A 21598-nucleotide genomic window follows, 5' to 3' on the forward strand; every position below is an offset into this window, starting at 1 on the left:
AAGCTGAGCAGTCTCCGTGTTATCTGTAACACTGCACAGGAGCCCTTACAGAGCCAGGTGGGCCGCTCTCACAGTACAGACGAGTGCGCTGTGGGCTGACGGGGAGTCACAGGGAGTCAGCATGTTTCAGTATTATTTTATTATCAACTGGTAGTTGATCAATTACGGTGCCTGGGATGGAACCCGGGGCTCCCATGGCAGGCCGATGTTCTGCCATTGATCCTAGCACGTATTTCGGTATCACTGATGGAAGACCCAAAGAGGAAGGCCCTTATTAGGTCATAGGATGCGATAACCCCTTCTTTTAGACTTGCTCTCTCTGGATGCTGACTGAATAAGGAATGCGAACAGCCTTCCTCTCTCTGGTCTCCTGGAGGGACTGCTGATTTTCAGAGCCTTTGATCTAGACATCTTAGCATCTGGTCACTAACAGGAGGACTCTAGTGGCCCTATGAAAGACTAAGAAGGCTGCACCTGAGGAGCATGATCAAGTACACCGTGTCTCTGCCGTGTCCTCCCATCCGCCTATCCTGAGATTGGATGCCTCTGGCATACCCTGGGCAGTGGAATGGGTATGTGAGATACCAGAGATGCTGGGCCCATGCAGGTGTAGGCATGCCATTTGTGCCCAGCCAGAGAATATAGTAGCTTGGTACACTCCTGACATGGCCGTCTCTGAAGAAGGCCGACACGGTGGGAACTGGAAGGCAGGCAAGGCAGGTAAGGATACTGCTAGAGGCATGGGTTCTGGGACCAAGAGCTCGCTGCCTTCTTGTCAAGGATGGCACAGCCAGACAAAAGCCTAGCTCTACAAACAGATGCAAGACCAGCCTATGCTCACAGGGCTGGTAGGACAATCAGGAACAGCCATGCCATGACCGTGACAAGGAGCAGTATTGGAAGGACCAGTAGCTTCTAATCCCCGAGCACCTTTCTCTGGCTGGTGAGCCTCAGTGATGATGAAGTGGTCATCAGTGGCAATCCCAGATCTATCACTGGGTCCTTCGATGCTCTCAGTTGACACGGGGGTAGTTAACACTTTAAGGTCTGTGCTCTCAAAGCCCTGGGAACTCAAGGCCTGATGAACATGATCTGTTGGGGCGGGAGAGTCCACCACGTTTAACACCTGAGAGGATGTTTGGGACATTATGCTTTGCAGTTAAAACTGAGGGAAAGCTGCCTGGAACTGCAGAGCGAGACTTGGTGGATAGTAGATTTGGACATAGAATCTTTCCTTTTTAACTTTCCATTTTGAACTAATTTTAGACTCACAGGAAGGTTACAAAAACAGTACAGAGAGTTCTTATGCACCCCCTACACACATTTCCTGGTGACAATACCTTCCATACCCATAGTACAATGATCAAAGCTCTAAGGAATAACATGGACACAATACTATTAGCTAACTGTGAGTGTCTTTGAGTTCCACTGCACCCCAGCCGCATGCAGCCATTGTTCTTCCTTGGTCTTTTCTTTGTATGTGTTTTTATCTTTCCTTGTTTTGGAAGAGCATTGGTCAGCTATTTGGAACCAGGCACCACAGTTTTAGGGTTGCTTAATGGCTTCTTACTATTAAACCAAGGTTATGCCTCTCGAAAAGATGAACAGAAATGATTTTGTGCTTCTCGGGACATCGTACAACCTTGATGACAACCTTGGTCACATGGTCAAGCGATGTCTGCTGCCTTCCTGCACAGTAAAGCGACTATCCCTTTAGAGTTAAAAATATCTTGGAGGACATACTTTAAAACTGTGAAAATCCTTTTTATCTTCTGACTTTGGGCCACTAATTTTAGCATCCACTGGTGAATCCTGTCTGCAAGGGTTGTTTTCTGCGTCTGCCTGATTGTGATTTCCTATTGCCACGGGACTTCCACGTGTATTCATTGTAGAATGCTGTGTGGTCTCTGCTCCGAAGTCAAGCTGAAGACCTCACCTTTCTGAAGCTATTATTTCTTGACCAAAGCTTAATTCACTGGGTGCGTGTTTGAGCGCATATGTGAACACATGTGTATGGAGGTCAGAGGTCAATGTTGGGTGTCATTCATCAAGAGGTTTTTACCTTGGTTTTTTTTGTTTGTTTGTTTTTTGTTTTTGGGAGAGTCACATGTTGGGGACCTATGACTTACCAATTAGGGTAGGCTGCCTGGCTAGTGAGCCCCAGGGATCTGTTGGTCTCTGTCTCCCCAGTGCTGGAATTACAGGTGTATGCTACCATGCTGGGCATCTTGCCTGGGTGCTGGTACTCATTGTGACCAACACTTTATGGACCCCTACCAATGAATCGGCCACATGCCCCGAGCATGGCATCTGTTCACGGTCTCTGGTGTTCTAGCCAGCACTGGCATCTGTTCATTTATGAAGAGGCACATTTGCCACCTCTTATGTTGTCACACTTTGTGGCTAGAAAGGGGAGTCTGCCAGTTCATAGCAAAATCACCTGATGTCTCCTGTTATCTGTCCAACTCCAAAAAGGCAAGACCAGTAGTGGCCATAAACCTCTTGGAGCCATTCTGATGGCTCTTTTCTCCGACTGCATCCAGTTCACTCCCAAATCCCCAAGGTTCCCTCTCCAGAGTCCAGGCATTCCTTACCCCCTCCCCCACTTTACGTGCGCTGAGATTGCCTGCCTTGTTCTCGTAGTCAGATTGGTTCCTGCGCTTGTGGGCTATTCTGAACGCAGCAGCCAGCCTGACCGAACAATCAGAAATAAATAAGCTGCTGAGATCCTTCTGCTCCAGGCCTCACGTGGTTTTCTCTCACAGAGTAGGATGACTGGGGCCTCACTAGCATCTTCTGTTTCCTCTCTGATCCCAGAGCTACTCACCCTCTCTCGTCTGCTACTTTATCTGCACGGCCATCCCTGTTGTTTCCTGGATCAGCCAGACATGTTCCTACCTCAGGACCTTAGCCTTTGCCTTTGCCGTTCACACTTCAGAAAATACTTCTCCGTAAATCTGTATGGTTTGCTTCCTTCTTTGCCTTTCCCTGCCCCCTCCTTGGTGAGAACGTCCAGGCCATCCTGCTGGACACTGCAGCCCTGCGTCACTTCTTCCCCTCACTCGGCTTTAGCTGCACGTTAGCTCTTCTCACCATAAAACCGCAGCGTCTGATAAATATCTGTCTCCTTTCCCAGAACTATAGGCCCCAAATGGGCAAAGATGCTTCTCCCTGTCACATATCCGTCATTTGAATGTAGCCGGTGCTCCACACTATCTGCCTTCCTAGTTGAGTAATTAATAGATTGCCCATTGTTTTCTGAGACACAGTCGTATGCTCATGTGCCATATGCTATAGATTTAGAGAGATTAAAAAGAAATTCCAGGCATGACCTGTATCTTCAAGTGGTTTCTTATTTGACTGGAGCAACAAGAAGTCCTTGTGTGTAACGATAACTAGTATTAGAATCATAGACTATGAATACGTCTTAAAGAGTATAGAGTGTTGGGGATAAGGGTAGATACTAGGGACAAATAATTTAGACACAGATTCATTCTTTTTCCAAGCTCTTTCAGGCTATGATGACACAGAGGAAAACAAAGGACCTGATTGGCTGAGCCAAATAGGTGCTGCGGTTGCCGACAGGGGCGGCAGCTTCAGTGTCCCGTCCAAGGTCACGTCTGAACTGGGACATCTGAGAGGGGTGGTGTAGTTAGAATAGGGGGTGTGAGGGTGGAAAAGAACAGGAGATGAGACCGGCAAAGGAGGTCTCTGAAGGATGGGGAAGGACTCCTAGGGCCACACTGGAGTTTGGACTTTCTTGTGTTGGTAGTGATGAGCCACTGAAGAGGAGCCAACCATTGAATGGCTGAGATGATCAAGCTTGATTTGGGTGCTGACAGATCACCAAAATGAATGAAAGAATAAACCATGGAGAGCAATTAGGACTCCCCCATAGGCATCCAGGGGAAAGGCAATGGCAGTCTGAAGTCCAACAGAACCTATGAGGAAAGGAAGATAGTAGCACACTGGTGAGTGTGAGAAGGAAGAGCCAGTGGAGTACAAAGAGATGCTTGTTTGAGCATCATACTGAGGTTTCTGACTTAGGTGACTGGGTGGTTCTCAGAGGATAGGAGGAAGAGTGGGGCAGGGTTTGGGGTGACAGGAGCCATGGGTGGAAGGTGCCCAGTAATAGTAAGGATGAGGAAGCTGTATGAACTCTGAGTTTCCTGGTGTTGGGTTTATGCTGTTTGTGTGGCTGCTGGGCCAGTAGTGGCTGAGTCTATCCTCAGGGTTGACTCCTGGTGTTCTAGTCCAGCCTCTCCCTGGTGACCCCAACTTCCACAGACAAAGCCAGTCCTGGTGGCAGCCTGAGGAGGTATGGCACCTGCAGAGGATCTCCAGGGCTCGGAAGAGAGCGGGCAGGGAGCAGGAAGGAGGCTGCAGTGCCTGGGAGCCAACTTCAGCTTAGCTCTATTTTGGGTGACAACATTTACAATGTTCCTTCACCCAGAATCATTCCGCCTGCCTGCCCGCCTTCGGTGTTTCCAGCTGATGGATTCTCACGCCTACTTAACAACTGGCTTGGTTCAGGGGCTCCCCAGCTCACTGATTGCTGCCCTTCAGCACCCCCCCCCCCCCCGCACACACACACATTTGATGTTCAACAGGATGCCCACACCCCTGGGCAGCCAGCATGGGAAGCTTGCTCCTTAGGTGCTCTTGGGCTTTTCTGCCCTACAGAGTAGCTCAGCGGCAGAGGAGGCAGAGGGGGTGGGGACAGAGAATGTCAGAGTTCAGGCTCAGAGGTGTGTGGGCAATTGACTCGGATTTCTGTGCTTCGCTTCCTCGGAAAGACCAAGTTACTGAGGGGGAAAACACTTGATAATGATAATGTGTTGTGTTTCTGCATGGCTTGTCTAGGAACCTCCAGGCACACAGTCTTGCCCAAGATTACCCTGTTCACTTGATCTTTGGGCATTTTTAGGTCATATTTAAAGCTCTGTAGATATCGTAGTACAGAAGAGACAGATGTCACTCTTTTCTAATTAAAAACGTAGGATTATTATACATTCACTGTAGACGGTACATGAAAGTACAAAGAAAAGAACGGATAATGATCCCTCTGCTTGGCCAGAACTCTGGCGAGTGGTCCCACTTTTCTTCCGCTTTTTCCTTCTCTCTCTTTTCTTCTGGGTATGTGTGCTCTTCTGGGCCCATGTATGTTTATGTGGCTTGGATGCGTGTCAGCTTTCTCTGGGTTCCCTTGGGGTGCGTGTAGGTCTCAAGGCACAGCACAGGGGTGTTCTCCTTGCTATGTCTGAGCGGTTGCCCCCAGTGCTCGCCTCCTCAAGAGGAATATCATGCTCTGAGTGAGAGCTACCGTCTCTTCCCGTGGGGAGTGATGCTAGGGTGAGCTCAGTATAGGGCGGATGAGCCGGGGAGACGTTCTTTCCTCTTAGACCATGACCTCAAAAACCAGCAAAGAATGTGGGGGGCTGGGAGTGTGGCTCACTGAGAGAGTGTGTTCCTTGTGTTCATGACGGCTTTTCCATGAAGAGAGAGAGAAAGAGAGAGAGAACTTGGGGGGATTTTTAGTCACTGTTGAATAGGGCAACACAGGTGAGGATTGTCAGCGATTTGAGTAACTAGCCAGGGGATGAATGAATGCCTAGCTTCCTAGGCATTCGTTACACAGGGAACTTCCAAAGCAGCTTGGCATCCATTGAGAAAATATGCCAAGTCACCACCACACTCTGCAACCAGTTCACGAGCACCAGATTCTTTGCTGAAAAAAATGGAACGGATGCAGTGAGGCCAGGTTTGTTTAGAGGGCGAATCCAGGCAGAAGGACCAAGGAGCAGTATGAATGGGAACAAGACAGGGAAGAGGGAGCCAACAATGCCATTAAGCTTCCTACTGTGTACTCAGTTCCGCCAGAAAATGTGGAAAGCCGTGTTGAACTGTCTGTCCCTCACCCTGAAAGCAAGCTGGGTCCCTCTTACTCAGACTGCCCACTGCCCCGGTATGGAGAGACTGCACACTGCCTGGAATGTCGCAGAGGTCTAGAGGGGTTGGGCTGGGCATGTGACCCTCAAACAGGTGAGTCTGCACACACAGACAGCTGTGCTGGAGGGACCACTAGGTACATGACTGAGATCAGGGACTTCTGCTCTTACATCTTCTAAGCCCTTTCTTGGGTTCACTGATTTGAGCAAGTTGTTGCCATTGTCTTGATTGCCCTTCTTCATTCCCTATTCCAGCTCTCTGCTCTTGACCATGTTTTGCCTAACAGCCTGTTTATCTGACCCCAGATGGTAGGTGGTCTGCATTTTCCACCAAATGTAAAACTCTGCCTCACAATTCTTAGTTCACAGTGCTTTTGGTGGCCTTGTCAGGGGGAACACTGAGCCCCTGGGGGTTGAGAGGCTCTCCCTTGGGGAACCCAGCCGAGTCCTGTACTTCTTGCCACTTTCACAGCAGAAAGACTTGTAGAGTCGGAGGGGTTGAGAGCTGAGGGGGAGGCCGTTGACGAGCCGCTGCTGGGGCAGTCTGTAGCTTGGAGATAAAACGGATTCTATGTGGCTCTGGAGCGTGTTTGTTCACCAGAACACCCTGATGCCAGCTTCCTGAGTCCCCAAGGTGGACAGATGGCTGGCCCTCAGGGGCTTTCTTGGCTTTGACTTCCGCATGGATGGGGTAAGTGTTTACCCCAACAGAGGCATTTCTGTAGTTCTCTGGCATTTTCGGAATCAGGTTGTGACCTTTTGCAGGCAGTAGTAAGACCGATCTCTCTTACACTCTTCTAGTGTAGAGACCACAGACTCAAAAAGGCCAGCTGTTTTACCCACGGCACATCATCTTTTACTCTGATTTGCAGCTTAGGGTTCTTGACCTGTGACTCCACACTCTCTCTCACAAGGCAGCAACCAAGCATGCTCTTTGTTCTGCCCCAACCTGGGATGTGTGGTCAGATGACGTTTCCGTGAGGAGAAACGTGAGGAGAGCATGCGCCATGCTTCATCTGCATCCGCCTGCTGCTCCTCACCGCGTCAAAGGGAGCCCCTGGCTCAGAGTCCTGCTTTTCCCAGAGGAACGATCCTCACAGCAACTGAGGACTGGCCTCGTCCTCTCACCTGGTGGAGCCCGGGGACAATTGAGAGGACTATCCTGAGTCCCACAGCCTGTGAGCAGGAGGCTTAGGAGACTTGCTAAGCAAGGCTCACACACTTGTTTTCCCGAGAAGGGTCTGATGCGGGCCACATGAGGGTACCTTCCCTGACTACAGAGCTTTGGCTCTGGGGGCCGCTGCTGCTATCTATTTCTGCACTTTGGCAGATGATGCCCCATATGGCAGAGTCAGCCCTGCCACGTCTGTCTTAGCCTGGGATTAGGTGGTGGTATCTTCCCTTAACCCGCCAGGAAGGCCCGTTTTGTTGACCTTAGGTCTCTGTTCCCCTTTCATGAAAAAGTGTGTACACGATTGTTCGGAGATGCAGGCAGCTTACGGCAAACCCTGAGAGTCTTCATCCGCAGACACATGTCAGAGGCCTTCTGAAGATCAACCGTAGATTCCCGCCACTCTCTTTGTCTTACTCGGAGCTCTGATGGTTTAGACCAAGGAGGTGAGGCCAGGACAAAGGCAGAGTGCTTGGCTCTGGTAGAGCCATGGGAGGAGCAAAGGAAGATTTCTGGCTTCCTGTTCTTTAGTCCCAGTGACTATCCCTAAACCCTAATTAAAGTTAGAGACCCCACCACTACCTCAAACTTCCTGTCAAGGTTATTTATTTATTTATTTTCTTTGAGACAGGGTTTCTCTGTAGCTTTGGAGCCTGTCCTGGAACCAGCTCTTGTAGATCAGGCTGGCCTTGAACTCACAGAGATCCACCTGCCTCTGCCTCCCAAGTGCTGGGATTAAAGATGTGTGCCACCACTGTCCGGCCTACCATTTCAGAGGTTCAGTTCATGATCATCATGACTGAGAGCATGGTGTGCAGGCAGGTGTGGTGATGGAGAAGTAGTTGAAAGTCCTATACTTGCAGGTGACAGGAAGTCAACTAAAAGTCACACTGAGGGCAGCTTGAGCAAACGAGACCTCAAAGCTCACCCCCACAGGGACACACTTCCTCCAACAAGACCACACCTCTTAATAGGGCAGTCTGCTTGGGGGCCATTTTCTTTCAAATCTCCACAGGCCACCATACATCATTTTCATGACATCTGAGGGCATTCATGAGAAAGTATTCATTAGAAAATATGAGGTTCCAGAAACGGTAAGTTCTGTCTGGGTGCATGTATACACATTAACGTGGTAATGGGCTAAGTCCTGAGGCTGGGGAGATGCTCAGCCGTTAAGTGCTCTCGTGGCTCTTGCAGAGGACCTGGGTTCCATTCTCAGCACCCACATGGCAGCTCACAACCACCTCTAAATCCAGTTCCAGGGGATCCAGCCCCTCTCCTCTGACCTCCTCAGGCATTGGCATGCATGTAGCACACATACATACATACACACAGACAAAACACTTAGATACATTATATAAAATAAATAAGTCTAAATTTTTTTTTGCTTTTCCATTTTCTGATTTTTTTGCTATATTCCACTAACTTGTAAGATAAAATGACTTTTTGATGTTTTCCCTTCTTTTAAATAAAAGGACTGAGATATTTATAATAGTAGTGAGTGGAAAGCTCCAATGGAGACACAGGGCCCTTTACTCACCTTGTCTGGCAATGGAGGTACTGGGAAGTACTCACTCCTCACGTGAGCACCACACTGGGACAGCTTGTGAGGGAGCCCTCCTCCTTAACAGAACCTACACACATCCCAGGCCACAGCAGAAGGGGCTGAATGTCCCATCTAGACAAGTGAAGCCCCACTTCTTAGAAGCACCCTTTTTCTTTTTTTTTAATTGAGTTTTATTGAGCTCTAAATTATTCTCTGCCCTCTTCTCTTCCTCTCCCCTCCCCTTCAACCCTCTCCCAAGGTCCCCATGCCCCCAATTTACTCAGGAGATCTTGTCGTTTTCTATTTCCCGTGTAGATTAGATCCATGTATGTCTATCTTAGAATCCTCATCATTGTCTAGATTCTCTGGGATTGTAATTTGTAGACTGGTTTTCTTTGCTTTATGTTTAAAAACCACCTATGAGTGAGTAGATGTGATAATTGTCTTTCTGTGTCTGCATTACCTCACTCAGTATGACGTTTTCTAGCTCCATCTATTTGCCTGTAAATTTTCTGCTGTGTAGAACTCCATTGTGTAAATGTACCGCATTTTCCTTATCCATTTTTCGGTTGAGGGGCATTTAGGTTTTTGCTAAACAGGTTCTGGCTATGACAAACAAAGCAGCTATGAACATAATTGAGCACATGTCCTTGTGGCACGATTGAACATCCTTTGGATATATACCCAAAAGTGGTATAACTGGGTCTTAAAGAAGGTTGTTTCCTAATTTTATGAGAAATCACCATACTGACATCCAAAGGGGTTGTACCAGCTTGCATTCCGGCCAGCAATGCAGAAGTGTTCCGTTTTCCCCACAACCTCTCCAGCATAAGTTATCATCGGTGTTTTTGATCTTGGCCATTCTTACAGGTGTAAGATGGAATCTCAGAGTTGTTTTGATTCACATTCCCCTGATGCTAAGGATGTTGAGTATTTCCTTACGTGTCTTTCAGCCATTTTAGATTCCTCTGTTGAGCGATCTCTGTTTAGGTCTGTACTCCATTTTTTTTATTGGATTATTTGTTCTTTTGATGACCAATTTCTTGAGTTCTTTGCATATTTTGGAGATCAGTCCTCTGTCTGATGTGGGGTTAGTGAAGATCTTTTCCCATTCTGTAGGCCGTCATTTTGTCTTGTTGACCATGTCCTTTGCTTTATAGAAGCTTTTCAGTTTCAGGAGGTCCTATTTATTAATTGTTTCTCTCAGTGTCTGTGCTACTGGGGTTATATTTAGGAAGTGGTCTCCTGTGCCAGCGTGTTCAAGTGTACTTCCCACTTTCTCTTCCATGCGGTTCAGTGTGGCTGGCTTTATGTTGAGGTCTTTGATCTATTTGGACTTGAGTTTTGTGCATAGTGATAGATAATGGATCTATTTTAATTCTTCTACATGTTGATATCCAGTTATGCCAGCATGATTTGTTAAATATGCTTTCTTTTTTCTATTTGATATTTTTTGCTTCTTACTCAAAGATCAGGTGTTCGAAGGTGTGTAGATTAATATCTTCTATTCTGTTCTTCTATTCGGTTCCATTGGTCCTCCTGTCTGTTCTTATGCCAATACCAGACTGTTTTCAGTACTGTAGCTCTGTAGTAGAGTTTGAAATCAGGGATTGTGATGCCTTCAGAAGTTCTCTTATTGTACGGGATTGTTTTGGCTATCCTGGGGTTTTTGCTTTTCCATATGAAGTTGAGTACCATTCTTTCGAGGCCTGTGAAGAATTTTGCTGGGCATTGCATTAGATCTGTAGATTGCTTTTGGTAAAATTGCCATTTTTACTATGTTAATTCTACCTTCCCAGGAGCATGGGAGGTCTTTCCACTTTCTGGTATAGAAGCACCCTTTTTTATGCTTTCCATTTTAATCAGGAAGTCACTGCTGCCCGCTGTCTAGCTACAGTGGCAGGAAGGCAAAGGTGTCTATCTAGTCTGAGCCGCTCAGGAAGGTTAGGACAGGAGAGTGAGGAGTCCATCTTCCGCATTAGTGGGTGTGAGGGCAGGCTCTCTGTTCCCCAAAAAGCTTTCAGATGATCGCTTGGTCTAGACTCTGTGTCTGTCTTGGCAGTCACTATCATCTGAATGTCACATCAGGACATTTGGGAGCTTCCTTTTCTGTCCCTTTCATCAGGGTTGAGATGAATGTGTACTATGCTCTAATTTGAACGCTCATTAGTATTTTTAGACTACCCCTTTTATCACACATTTCCCAAATCTAAAACCGCTCGTCTCTCCTCATTGCTTCTAGGCTCATGTCCAGACTCAGCCTGGATCTGAGGCTGTTCACTTTCTGATGACCCCTTTCTTACCCCGCCAGACACTTGCCTTCTACAACTCACCCAAGCCAACCCACTAGGCTTACTGCTCCCCACAAACATCTACCTCCTGATGCCTGGGCGCCCCTCCAACCACCACCAAACCACCTCTATTTCCTGGGTGAAACCCAGTTGTACTCGCCTCTCCCTAGCCGGCTGGAGTCTTTTCTCCCAAAGTTACCCTAAAGGCTTTTTTTTAAAAAACAATATCTCACGGATCAGCCTCTTCATACTGCCATTTGACCATCCTATGCCTTAATTTTGCATTTAAAAAATTAGGAAGCCTGGGGAGTTGGCTTGGTTGGTGAAGTGTTTACTGCATACACACAAGAGCCCAAGTACGGATTCCCAGCACTAGTGTTGGGTAGGGCACAGCACTTTAATCCCAGCGATCAAGGGGACAGAAACAGGTAGCAATCCCTGGGCCTCACGGCTAGACAGCCTCGCTGAATTGGTGAGCTCCAGGTTCAGTGAGAGAAAAAAATAAAGAGAGCAACTGTGGAAGACACAGACTTCAGCCTTTGCACACTTACACACTCATGCACACTCATACCACACATACACACACATACCAAATCCATTATGGTTCTGCATAGTACTGATCAACAATCATTTCTAGGCATAATCCACAAGTGTTAGGTCTGTGCACCTGTTAGAGGCCGCATCTCCAGGACTCTTTCATCTTGCAAAAGTGAAACTCCAACTCTGTTTCACCGTAAGTGGCATTTGTCAGGGATCGGTTGTGATTCTGTTTATGTCAAACCATTCTATTCGGTCAGCATTCGGGGAGGCCAGTATGCCAGAAAGTTGTTAATAGCTTCTAGGGGAGAATGAGGACACGGCCACCAAATAAGAAGTCATAATTTTTATTGAGTAAGAGTTTTCCTTTTCAACGGGGCATGGCGAGACATGCCTGTAATCCCATCATTTGGGGGCTGAGACAGGAGGTCTTGATTTGAAAGCCAGCCTGGACTACAAAGCAAGACCCTATCTCCAAGAAGTGAATCCCCAAATGCTCCCTCTTTCGTTAGCCTTTTTCCTTTGTATGTCTCATGTCCCTACGTAGACACCATAAGAATGACCTTCCTATAAACTACAGTCACTTTTTTTTGGAACAAAGCAGAATAAAGTGACTACATACAGGCAGATTTAGACCTTGGCATCCTGGGTACACCAGGATAGGGATGAGCGTGCACTCCCTGTGTGTTGTGGATAATTATATATGCTGTTGTAAATGAGCATTTGGGCTATTTGGGGAGTCTGAGTTCCTTCAGCTAGATCATACCTTTAAAAAGAGAAGACCAGTTTTTCACCATGGTGAAGTTAACCCTCTTTTATTTTCTTATAATACAGCATGTGTCTGTCAAAGAAGGAAAAAAAAACATAACAAGCAAAAGCAGAAACCAAGAAAGATAGCAGTGAAAAGAACATAAATATCGATTTTTGTTTTTCTGAGACAGTCTCACCATGTAGCCCTGGCTATCTGGAAACTTTCCAATATAGACAAGGCTGACTGGAAACTCTTCTATGTAGACCAGGCTGGTGTCATACTCACAGAAATCTGCCTACATTTGCTTCCAGAGTTCCGGGATTAAAGGTATAGGCCACTATGCCTATTAAGGTTGTTTATTTTGTTGTTTTTATTTGTTTTATTTTGACTCAGGATCTACTTCGTAGCCCTGGTTGGGCCTGAACTCACTATATAGCCCATACTGGCCCCCTTCCAACTCCTGACTCTACTGTATCAGCTTCCAGAGAAGTGATACAGATATGTTTTTAAAAATACAATCATATCGCTGGGTGGTGGTGGCACACACCTTTAATCCCAGCACTTAGAAGACAGAGGCAGACAGATCTCTGTGAGTTCAAGGTCAGCCTGGTCTACGGAGCAAGTTCCAGTATAGCCAGGGCTACACAGAGAAACCCTGTCTCAAAAAATCAAACACCAAAACAAACAAACAACAATAATAAAACCACCATACCATGGGTGTATACTTATTTGGGGGGATTAATACAACTTATATGGTAAGCCAAGCTCACCTCAAACTTGAAATTATCCCATCTGCACCTCTTGAGTACCAGGATTTTTAAAAAATCTCTCTCTCTCTCTCTCTCTCTCTCTCTCTCTCTCTCTCTCTCTCTCTTAAATGTATGTACACTGGTGTTTTGCCTGCATGTATATCTGTATGAGAGTATTGGGATCCTGGAACCAGGGTTACAGACAACTAGTGTAAGCTTCCATGTGATGCTGGGAATTGAACCCAGGTCCTCTGGAAGAGCAGCCAGTGCTCTTAACCACTGAGCCACCTCTCCAGTCCCAAGTGCCACGATTCTTGATATGTATCACTGTACTCTGCTGAGAAAGAAATATTTGACCGGGGCCTTAATGATATGGTAAAGATCAGAGGGGAAAACTCCAGCAAGAGACAATGGTGGCCACACTGACCAACTTTGCAAATAAGTTTGACAGGTTTGAGGAATTAAGACAGCCCCTGTGGCTAAAACTGTGAAAAAGAGAGTGTCTTGGTTAAGGTTTCTATTGCTATGAAGAGACACCACGACCATGGCAACTCTTATAAAGGAAAACATTTAATTGGGGTGACTTACACTTTCAGAGGCTTAGTCCACTAGACATGGCAGCATGCAGGCAGGCAAGGTGCTGGAAAAGGAGCTCAGAGGTTTACATCTTGATCTGCAGGCAACAGGAAGTGAACTGTGACACTGGGCATAGCGTGAGCATAGGAGACCTCAAAGCCCGCCCCCACAGTAACACACTTCCTCCAATAAGACCACACCCACTCCAACAAGGCCATGCCTCCTAATAGTGCCACTCCCTTTGATCTTAAGGGGACCAATAACACTCAGACTGCCACAGAAGGAAATCAGATCTGAAGCCATTGGAAAGTAAGATGTAGGTAGGACCTTTTATAAGGTCCCATGCAATATGTTCAAAGCTTAGGGGTTTTATCCTAACTTCCATGAGAAACCACTAGAGGGAAATGGCAGGATCTGATGTATTTTACAAAGATTGCCCTTCATTTATACCACTAACAATTAAAATAAAGATACACCACTTGTACATAATCACTTCATTAGTTTTTAAAGAAAACCAGCACCTGTGATAGGTATTCTTGGTTGTCAACCCGACTTCATCTGGAATTAACCAAAATCCAAGTGGCTGGGTTCACCTGTGAGGGAGTTTTAGTTAATTGGATCATTTGAGATCAGAAGACTCACCCTAAGCGGAGGCCACACCTTCTGCTGGATGTCTATATAAGGATGTGGGAAAAGGAAGCTTTTGCTATTTGTCTGCTTGCTCTTGCTCTCACTGACAAGTCCATTCCCTCACTAGTATTAGAACCTACTTCTTCAGGATTCTGACATATACCGAAACATTCAGCCTTGTGGACTAAACAACTACCAGATTCTCAAACTTTCCACAGGGAGATAGCCATAGTTGGGATAGTTGGACCACAGTCTACAAGCTATAGTGAATGTCCTTTTATACATGCATACATACGTACATACATACATACGTACGTACGTGCGTACTTACATACATACATATAAATATACATGCACGCACACCTACATTATATCAGTTCTGTTTCTATAAAGAACCCTTACTAATACAATACCCTTCCAGGGAAAATATCACCAAACAGATTGCCAGAGTAGGAAAAATAAGAGATGGGCGGTAATGGTGGTGTACTTGTGGATCAAAAGACTCAAAGGTATGTGAAGAGCCTGGCTAAGTCAGGTCACAGTGTTTAATACTGAAACAAGCAAGGAAGCGAAAACCAAAAAAATCAGGTGAGCAGGGACTGTGGATAGGGAGAGAAGGGGCAGGGAAGAGACACCCAGGTTCTCGTGTGGTTGACTTTATCTCCTTTTGTGGCTGCTGGCATCAAGGTAATAACCTTGTAAAAATGATGCTGTTTTCTATATTTCTGTCATTTTGCATGTGAAAAACTTTAAAAATCGACAACTATTTATGACAAAGAGAGCAAACAGGAACTTCCTAACCAAGAAAGAATGACTGTAAAATACCAGAGCTGGGCTGGGGCATAGCTCAGGGGGAGAGCCCTAGCCTAGCACAAGTAAAGTCCTCGGTTTCCACAAAAACACACAAAACCCACTAGATCAAACATCTTTCAGATGGGAATATTGGAGGTCATCACTGTAAATCCAGGATGAAGCAAGGATTGCCGGCACTGGTTGCCTTGCACCACGCTGTCCCTAGAACACCTCCCCTTCATCTGTGGCTTTACGTCCATGGTTTCAGTGACTCAGTCAATTGCTGTGTAAAAAAAATTGAAGGTAGAATTCCATAAATAAACCCCTCATTTTTAGGTTACTCACGGTTTAGAGCAGCACAATAAAAATCGCTTTTATTACTGTGTATTGTTGTAATTGTTCCATTTTTTTAGTTATTTTCCAGTGCTTAATCTATCACTGAAATGCATGCCTTGGAGAAAACACGGCATATACACACATAGTTGTATGTTTTGTTTATAAAGTAAATATGTACGTGGCTCGGTGCTTCTATTTGGAGTTTAGGCATCTTGGAACATAGCCCCACAGATAGAATGTCTAAATTCCCACAGGAAAACCACAAACAGCATAAATTATTAAAAATAAAAGGAGAATCTAGCTACTTAACTTGAAATAACATGGAAATGTTGAAGAAATTCTTATTCTTTATAACCTGTTGCTGGTTTCTCTAAAGTGGGAGTGTTACAAAAAAATCTAAAGAAAGGCACATTTAAATGATTGGGGAAATCGCTGGGTGGTATTGCCTGCCTTTAATCCCAGCACTTGGGAGGCAGAGACAGGCAGATCTCTGTGAGTTCAAGGCCAGCCTGGTCTACAAGAGTGAGTTCCAGGACAGCCAGAGCTCTTATACAGAGCATAACAGCCTTGAAAAACCCTGTCTTGAAACACCTCTCTCTTGAGAGAGAGAAGGGGGAAATCAAATATTTAAGAATAAATCCAGTCTTTTGTGGAAAAAGAAGCTGCAAATTCATTAGGAATATAGAAAAATTAAGAAATGGAGGGAGACAATACATTACAAGACAGAAATTTTAGTTCATAAATCTAAAACACTTCCCAATTTGCCTCCTTTTAACAGAATTTCTATTGTTCTAGTATTTTGTGTTACCTGATTGGAATTTCTAAAGTTCTGGGAAAAAAAAAACGTGGGGGGGGGCAGGCCTGGCCTACGGACTGTGAGGACCTATGACAGTGAGACTCACAGCCGTGGAGCTGCAGAGACACAGGCAGAGAGTCACACCAGTAGGGAAATAATAAATGGAACTAGGGAAAAAGTTACAAGCAAAAAATGTGAAATTGGATGCCTGCTTACATTCTGCCTCGAGTATCAACCCCAGATGGCTTAAGTATCGAAATATTTTTTTAATAGCACAACTTTGAAGCTCACTAATAGAAAATATGGTGCTCTCTTCCAGGATTTGAGAGAACTATTTTTAAATAAATCCAGAAATATTGACAACAAAAGAAAAACTGGCAAGCTTGGCCCCGTTAATAGTAAGAATTTTTTATATCAAAAGATACCTTCAAGAAAGTGTGAAGAGCCTGGGTATTGGCACATACCTTTAATCCCAGCACTAGGGCCACGTAGAGAGACCCTGTCTCAAAATATCAAAAAAGAAAGAAAGAGAGAGAGGGAGGGAGGAAGGAAAGAAGGGGGAGGGGGAGGCTTGGAAGAAGCATTGCAACCCACAATCAGCAAAAAATAGTATGAAGACCATATTATGGCCTGCGATTTGATGTTTTTTACGGGATTCCTGTGTGTATGAACATATGTGTCTCGGCATCTGTATGTATTTTTCCTGCTTTATCTTATTTGTGTTGTTATTATTCTTTAGATGCCTTTTTGATTCCTAAGGGAGATGGAAAGGAATGGGTCTGGATGAGAGGGGAGGGGGGAGGAAGTGGGAGGATTTAGGGGAGGGGGTATAATCAGATTATATTATATCAATAAAATCTACCAATAAAAAAAGAATACATAAGAAACAGCTTTGACAAAGTAGTAAAAAAAAAGCATGAACAAGCCAATTTTTAAAAAGAGCAAATGGTATGTTCAACCTCTCAGAAAACAGAAAACATTTGAGATCAATTTAAAAAAAAAAAGTAGGCCAGTGTCTGCTACCAAACTCACTGGTCTTAGTTCAATCCCTGGGACCCATAAGGCAGCATCCCCAAAGTTGTCCCCTGGCCTTCAATATGTCTACACAATAGTAAGAAATCAAATAAAATTAAAAATTTTTAAATTAAAAATAATAAAACATTAAGAGAGTTCAGCCCCACATTATTAGATAGCAAGACCACAGTTACGATTCTTGCAGCACCTGTCTGCGGGGCAGAACTTAAAATGGCTCAATCGTAGGAAGTGTTGAGAGAAAGAGGAGCTTGGCAGAGCTGCTGGTAGATGGGCAGACTGGGAGCACTTTGGAAATCACAGCCCTGTATGAGAAGGAACATGTCGTGAGTGCCCTGAACCCCTAGCTGCACACAAGAGCTGCTGGCTGGATTCGGTCTGCAACACAAAGGCTATTACATCGTGGAATTAGCAATGACCATGAGATAGCAGGGCTGTTATTTAATCACACTTTTTGTGCATCCTTGCGAGTGTTGGATCCCCTGGAACTGGAGCCACAGGCAGTTGTGAGCTGCCATGTGGGTGCTGGGAATTGAACCCGGGTCCTCTGGAAGAACAACAGTTGGTGCTCTTTGCTTTTAACCACCGAGCCATCTCTCCAGCCCCCAGGATATTTTGACAGTTTAAATCAAGTACAATTGTATGCAACAATATCCATGCATCTTAGTAAATACTGAGTGCAAAAACACTCCACGCCACGTTGTACTTTTATTAAATTCAAAGACTTATATAAATAAAACAGGAACACTTAGGGGTCTGTATAGCTGTGATAACTACATTGAAAGGAAATGAGTGTTCAGGATGACAGCTGCCAGCCTCGGGAAGGAGTGGGTGATGGGGGTGGGAGGGGGGGAGGCTAAAGGGTTAGGTGTGGTGATGGTTGAGAGCTCACCCTTCCTGCAGGTGGTGAGTTTGTGGGTGCTCAACACGTTTAAAACAAATAGCTAACTAACCCCGCCAGCCAGCTAAGTAGACAGTTCTGGCTGCTCTGAGGAAAATGGATGGAAGGTGTAAAATCCGGAGCAGGTTGAGCAGTCAGGAGGCTGTTCAGTAATCCGTGGGGAGGGGGTGGTGCCTCCTACCCGGAGGGTGGCAGCTGAGATAAGAGTAATGGACAGAATCAGAATGTACGCTGGAGGCAGGAGAAAATTTGTTCTGATAGCTTAGATGTGGGAGGTAAGAAATGTTCTATTTTGTGAAACTGCCAGAATTTATTTAACAATATGCTCCAATTGTATATCCAGATTGTTTACAATATTTTTTGCTCCATAAAAAGGTCTAAAATGAACATTCCTGCAGCTTAATCTTCATGCTGCTTGAATTAATTCCTCTCCCTTTTGTGGCATGAGTTTGGGTTTTATTTTATTTTATTTTGTTTGACTTCGTGTGTATGTGTGTGTGTGTGTGTGTGTGTGTGTGTGTGTGTGTTTTAGAGAAGCTTCATGTTCACAGCGGAAGATGTGGAGACCTAGCCTATATCCCCCATCCCTCCATCCAAGTGTGGGCTCTCCCCTTTTCAACACTCCCACCAAACCACCACTGTGAAGCGTTTATTACGCAAGATGAACGCACACTGACTCAGCATCATCCCAAAGCCACGGTTTACATCCAGGTTCGCGCTGTGTTCTGCGGTCTACAGTTAAAGTCCAGCACTTGTGTCTGGTGTTACAGTCAAAAGAGCATTTACGCTGCCCAGAAGGCAACAGTGCCTGCTGCCCCTCCATCCTCTGATCCCTGTCTCCACAGTTTGCTTTCCCCAGGCTGCTATAGAATGGAAATGCAGTATGTAACTTTCCAGATCTGCCTCTTTTACTTAATAATCAATGTGTGTCTGTGTTTTCCCTATTTCTTTGCTTGATAGGTTGATTTGTTGTTGTTGTTGATTTTTTTTTCTTTTTCGGCAGTCATGCTATGTAGCCCTTGGTGGCCTGGAACTCACTGTGCAGACCAGGATAGTCTTGAACTTGGAGTGCTCTTTCTGCCTCTGCTCTTCTGTCATTTTAGCACCAGATACTCTCCTGTGCTCTGGCTGTTCCATGGTTTCTTCATCATTCACCATTGAGTGATTGTTCGGTGGTGTTCCTCACAGAGCCTCTGATATAGTAGCCACTAGTCTTGGATGGGAAACATTTAAGTTCATCAAAAGCAAGTAAAATTTGATCTCCAGGACCCATGTGGTAGAAGGACAGAACTGACTCCCAGAAGTTGTCCTCTGACCTCTGTATGTACATCATGGGACCTGTGTGTGTGTGTGTGTGTGTGTGTGTGTGTGTGTGTGTGGGCGTGCGCGCGCGCGCGCGCGCACACACACACACACCAAACAAAAAAATAAATAATGGTAATTAAAATTTATACAAAATTGAGTAGTTCCTCGGCTATCTCACTGCATTTCAGGTTCTTCAGAACAACCCTAATAGGACATTTCCACCATCACAGAAAGTTCTTGAACAGCACTGCAGAATTTGGGCTACTCAAGAGCTCCTCCTAACTGTGGCTCCCAGTGTCTCTCTTAGCTGTGGGATTGAAATGGCCAACAAGGCTGGGGGAAGGTCCTGGCCTCAGTCTGCATGACTTGGTTGTATTTTTCCTTGTGGGTGCTGAAGTCATTCTCTTCATCTCTGATCTTGAGCAGTGACCTCGGACCTGTGACAGGTCCTAAGTATCGTATTTAAAGTGTTTTGATGGAGGCATCTGCCATCTGTTCATATCACGGCTCAGACCTAGGCCACGGCAGTTTTCTCCAGAGCAATGTTCCAGGGGTAGGACAATGCCTTGTGTACCCTACAGGCAGACCCAGGAGGCTTCACCTGGTTAAGGAAGAATACGGACCTGCAGCTACATGTTCAAATTCTTTATCCTTAGTTCCTTCCCTCGTTTTTTTCTTGTGTAGTATAAGGATAAGCGATTCCTTTCCTTTTACGTTTTCAAGGAGAGGGTACACTCCACTCCAGTGATAAAACCCTGGATTCTGGATTCTCTCTGCTAACCCTGGATCTGGGGTCTGCAGCTCCTATGTTTTTTATCTGCCTGGGTCCAGACCCTGTTGTGAAAAGCCGCTTTTGCCAGTGACTTAAATAGAGTGCCAGGAGTCCCAGATGCCACGTTCCAGTCTTGGCTTATACACTGAGTCATGACATCACTCCATGGAAGTTATGACTCCTCCCCATGGGTCATCAGAAGTAGAAGGATAATGGCCCTGAGTCACCCCTCAAAAAGGAGTAACTAAGGGCTCACTGAGGCGAAGACGCATGAGCTGAAAGGACAAAAGAACAACCCACTCTGTAGGCGGGGCTCTAGGAGAGGCTTGCTTTCCTTGGCCTGGGAAAGGGGTCAGCTGAGATCTCAGCCTGCCTTGAAGACCGGAAACCCTCTGGAATTCTGCACCATGGAAGGTGGGCAGAAGCCTGCAGGCAGCTTTTTGGGGAGGGTCCAAAGCTGCCATCGCATTCTGGGAAGTGTAGTAATCCCCAAAACTTCTGAATCACTGCCTCTGACGTTTTAATTAGTTGGCCCTTTGAGTTCCGAGGAAAAGGAGAGCTACTCCAGCTCTAAGGGCAATGAGGACTGGGCGTCTTCTCCAGGAAGTCGGAAGCCCTAGAGGGAGATCTGGCTACCACCTATTGAGTGAGTCTCTTCCCATGACCCAGCGCCCTCTGGCCCTGGAGGCTTCGGTGAGATGCTTTGCCTTGTGCACATGACTCATCACCTGGCCCCAAGTCTGCTCCTTCAGATATGTGAGGCTGGAGTCAGTGTGGTGCACCCCAAGAACATGAGGTAGGAGGACAGGTAGCATGTCTGATCCAAGCGTCCAGGTTAGAAGGGATCATGACTACAAAGAAACTGTTATCCGTGGAAGCTCTATGAAAGGCAGAGGAGCCTTAGAGACAGGGTCTCAGAATACCTGGATCTCTATCCTGATGTCATTGACCCTAAATCATCTTATGACCTTGAGTGTCACCTAGCTTCTTTGTGCTTCGTCCATCATCTCTGAAATGCACTTTCCCTAAATACTGGCAATGGTTATTGTGAGAAACGAGAATAAATTCCACAAAAAATAGCATTCATTGAATTTTCTGGTTTCGTTTTGTCCTGAGACAGGGTCTCTCTATGTAGTTCTGGATGTTCTAAAACTCTTTACATACTAGGCTGGCCTGAAATTCACAGAGATCTACCTCCCTCCACGTCCCTAATGCTGGGATTAGAGGTATATGCCACCATCCACAGCTGTTCATTTTCAAGTTAGTAAATACTCTTTGCAGGAAATAGGAAAACAGGAAAACAAAGTCACTTGAAATTTCACTATATCTAAGTACAGCCTTGCAGTGGTTTGAAAGAAAATGACTCTCAAAGGGGGTGACACTATTAGGAGGTGTGGCCTCGTTGAAGTAGGTGTGGCCTTGTTGGGGGAAGTGTGTCTCCATGGGGGCAAGTTTTCAGGTCTCT

This window comes from Alexandromys fortis, unplaced genomic scaffold, assembly GCF_014885135.2.
Source record: "Alexandromys fortis isolate MF-2015 unplaced genomic scaffold, M_Fortis_MF-2015_v1.1 scaffold_341, whole genome shotgun sequence".
Lineage (NCBI taxonomy): Eukaryota > Metazoa > Chordata > Mammalia > Rodentia > Cricetidae > Alexandromys > Alexandromys fortis.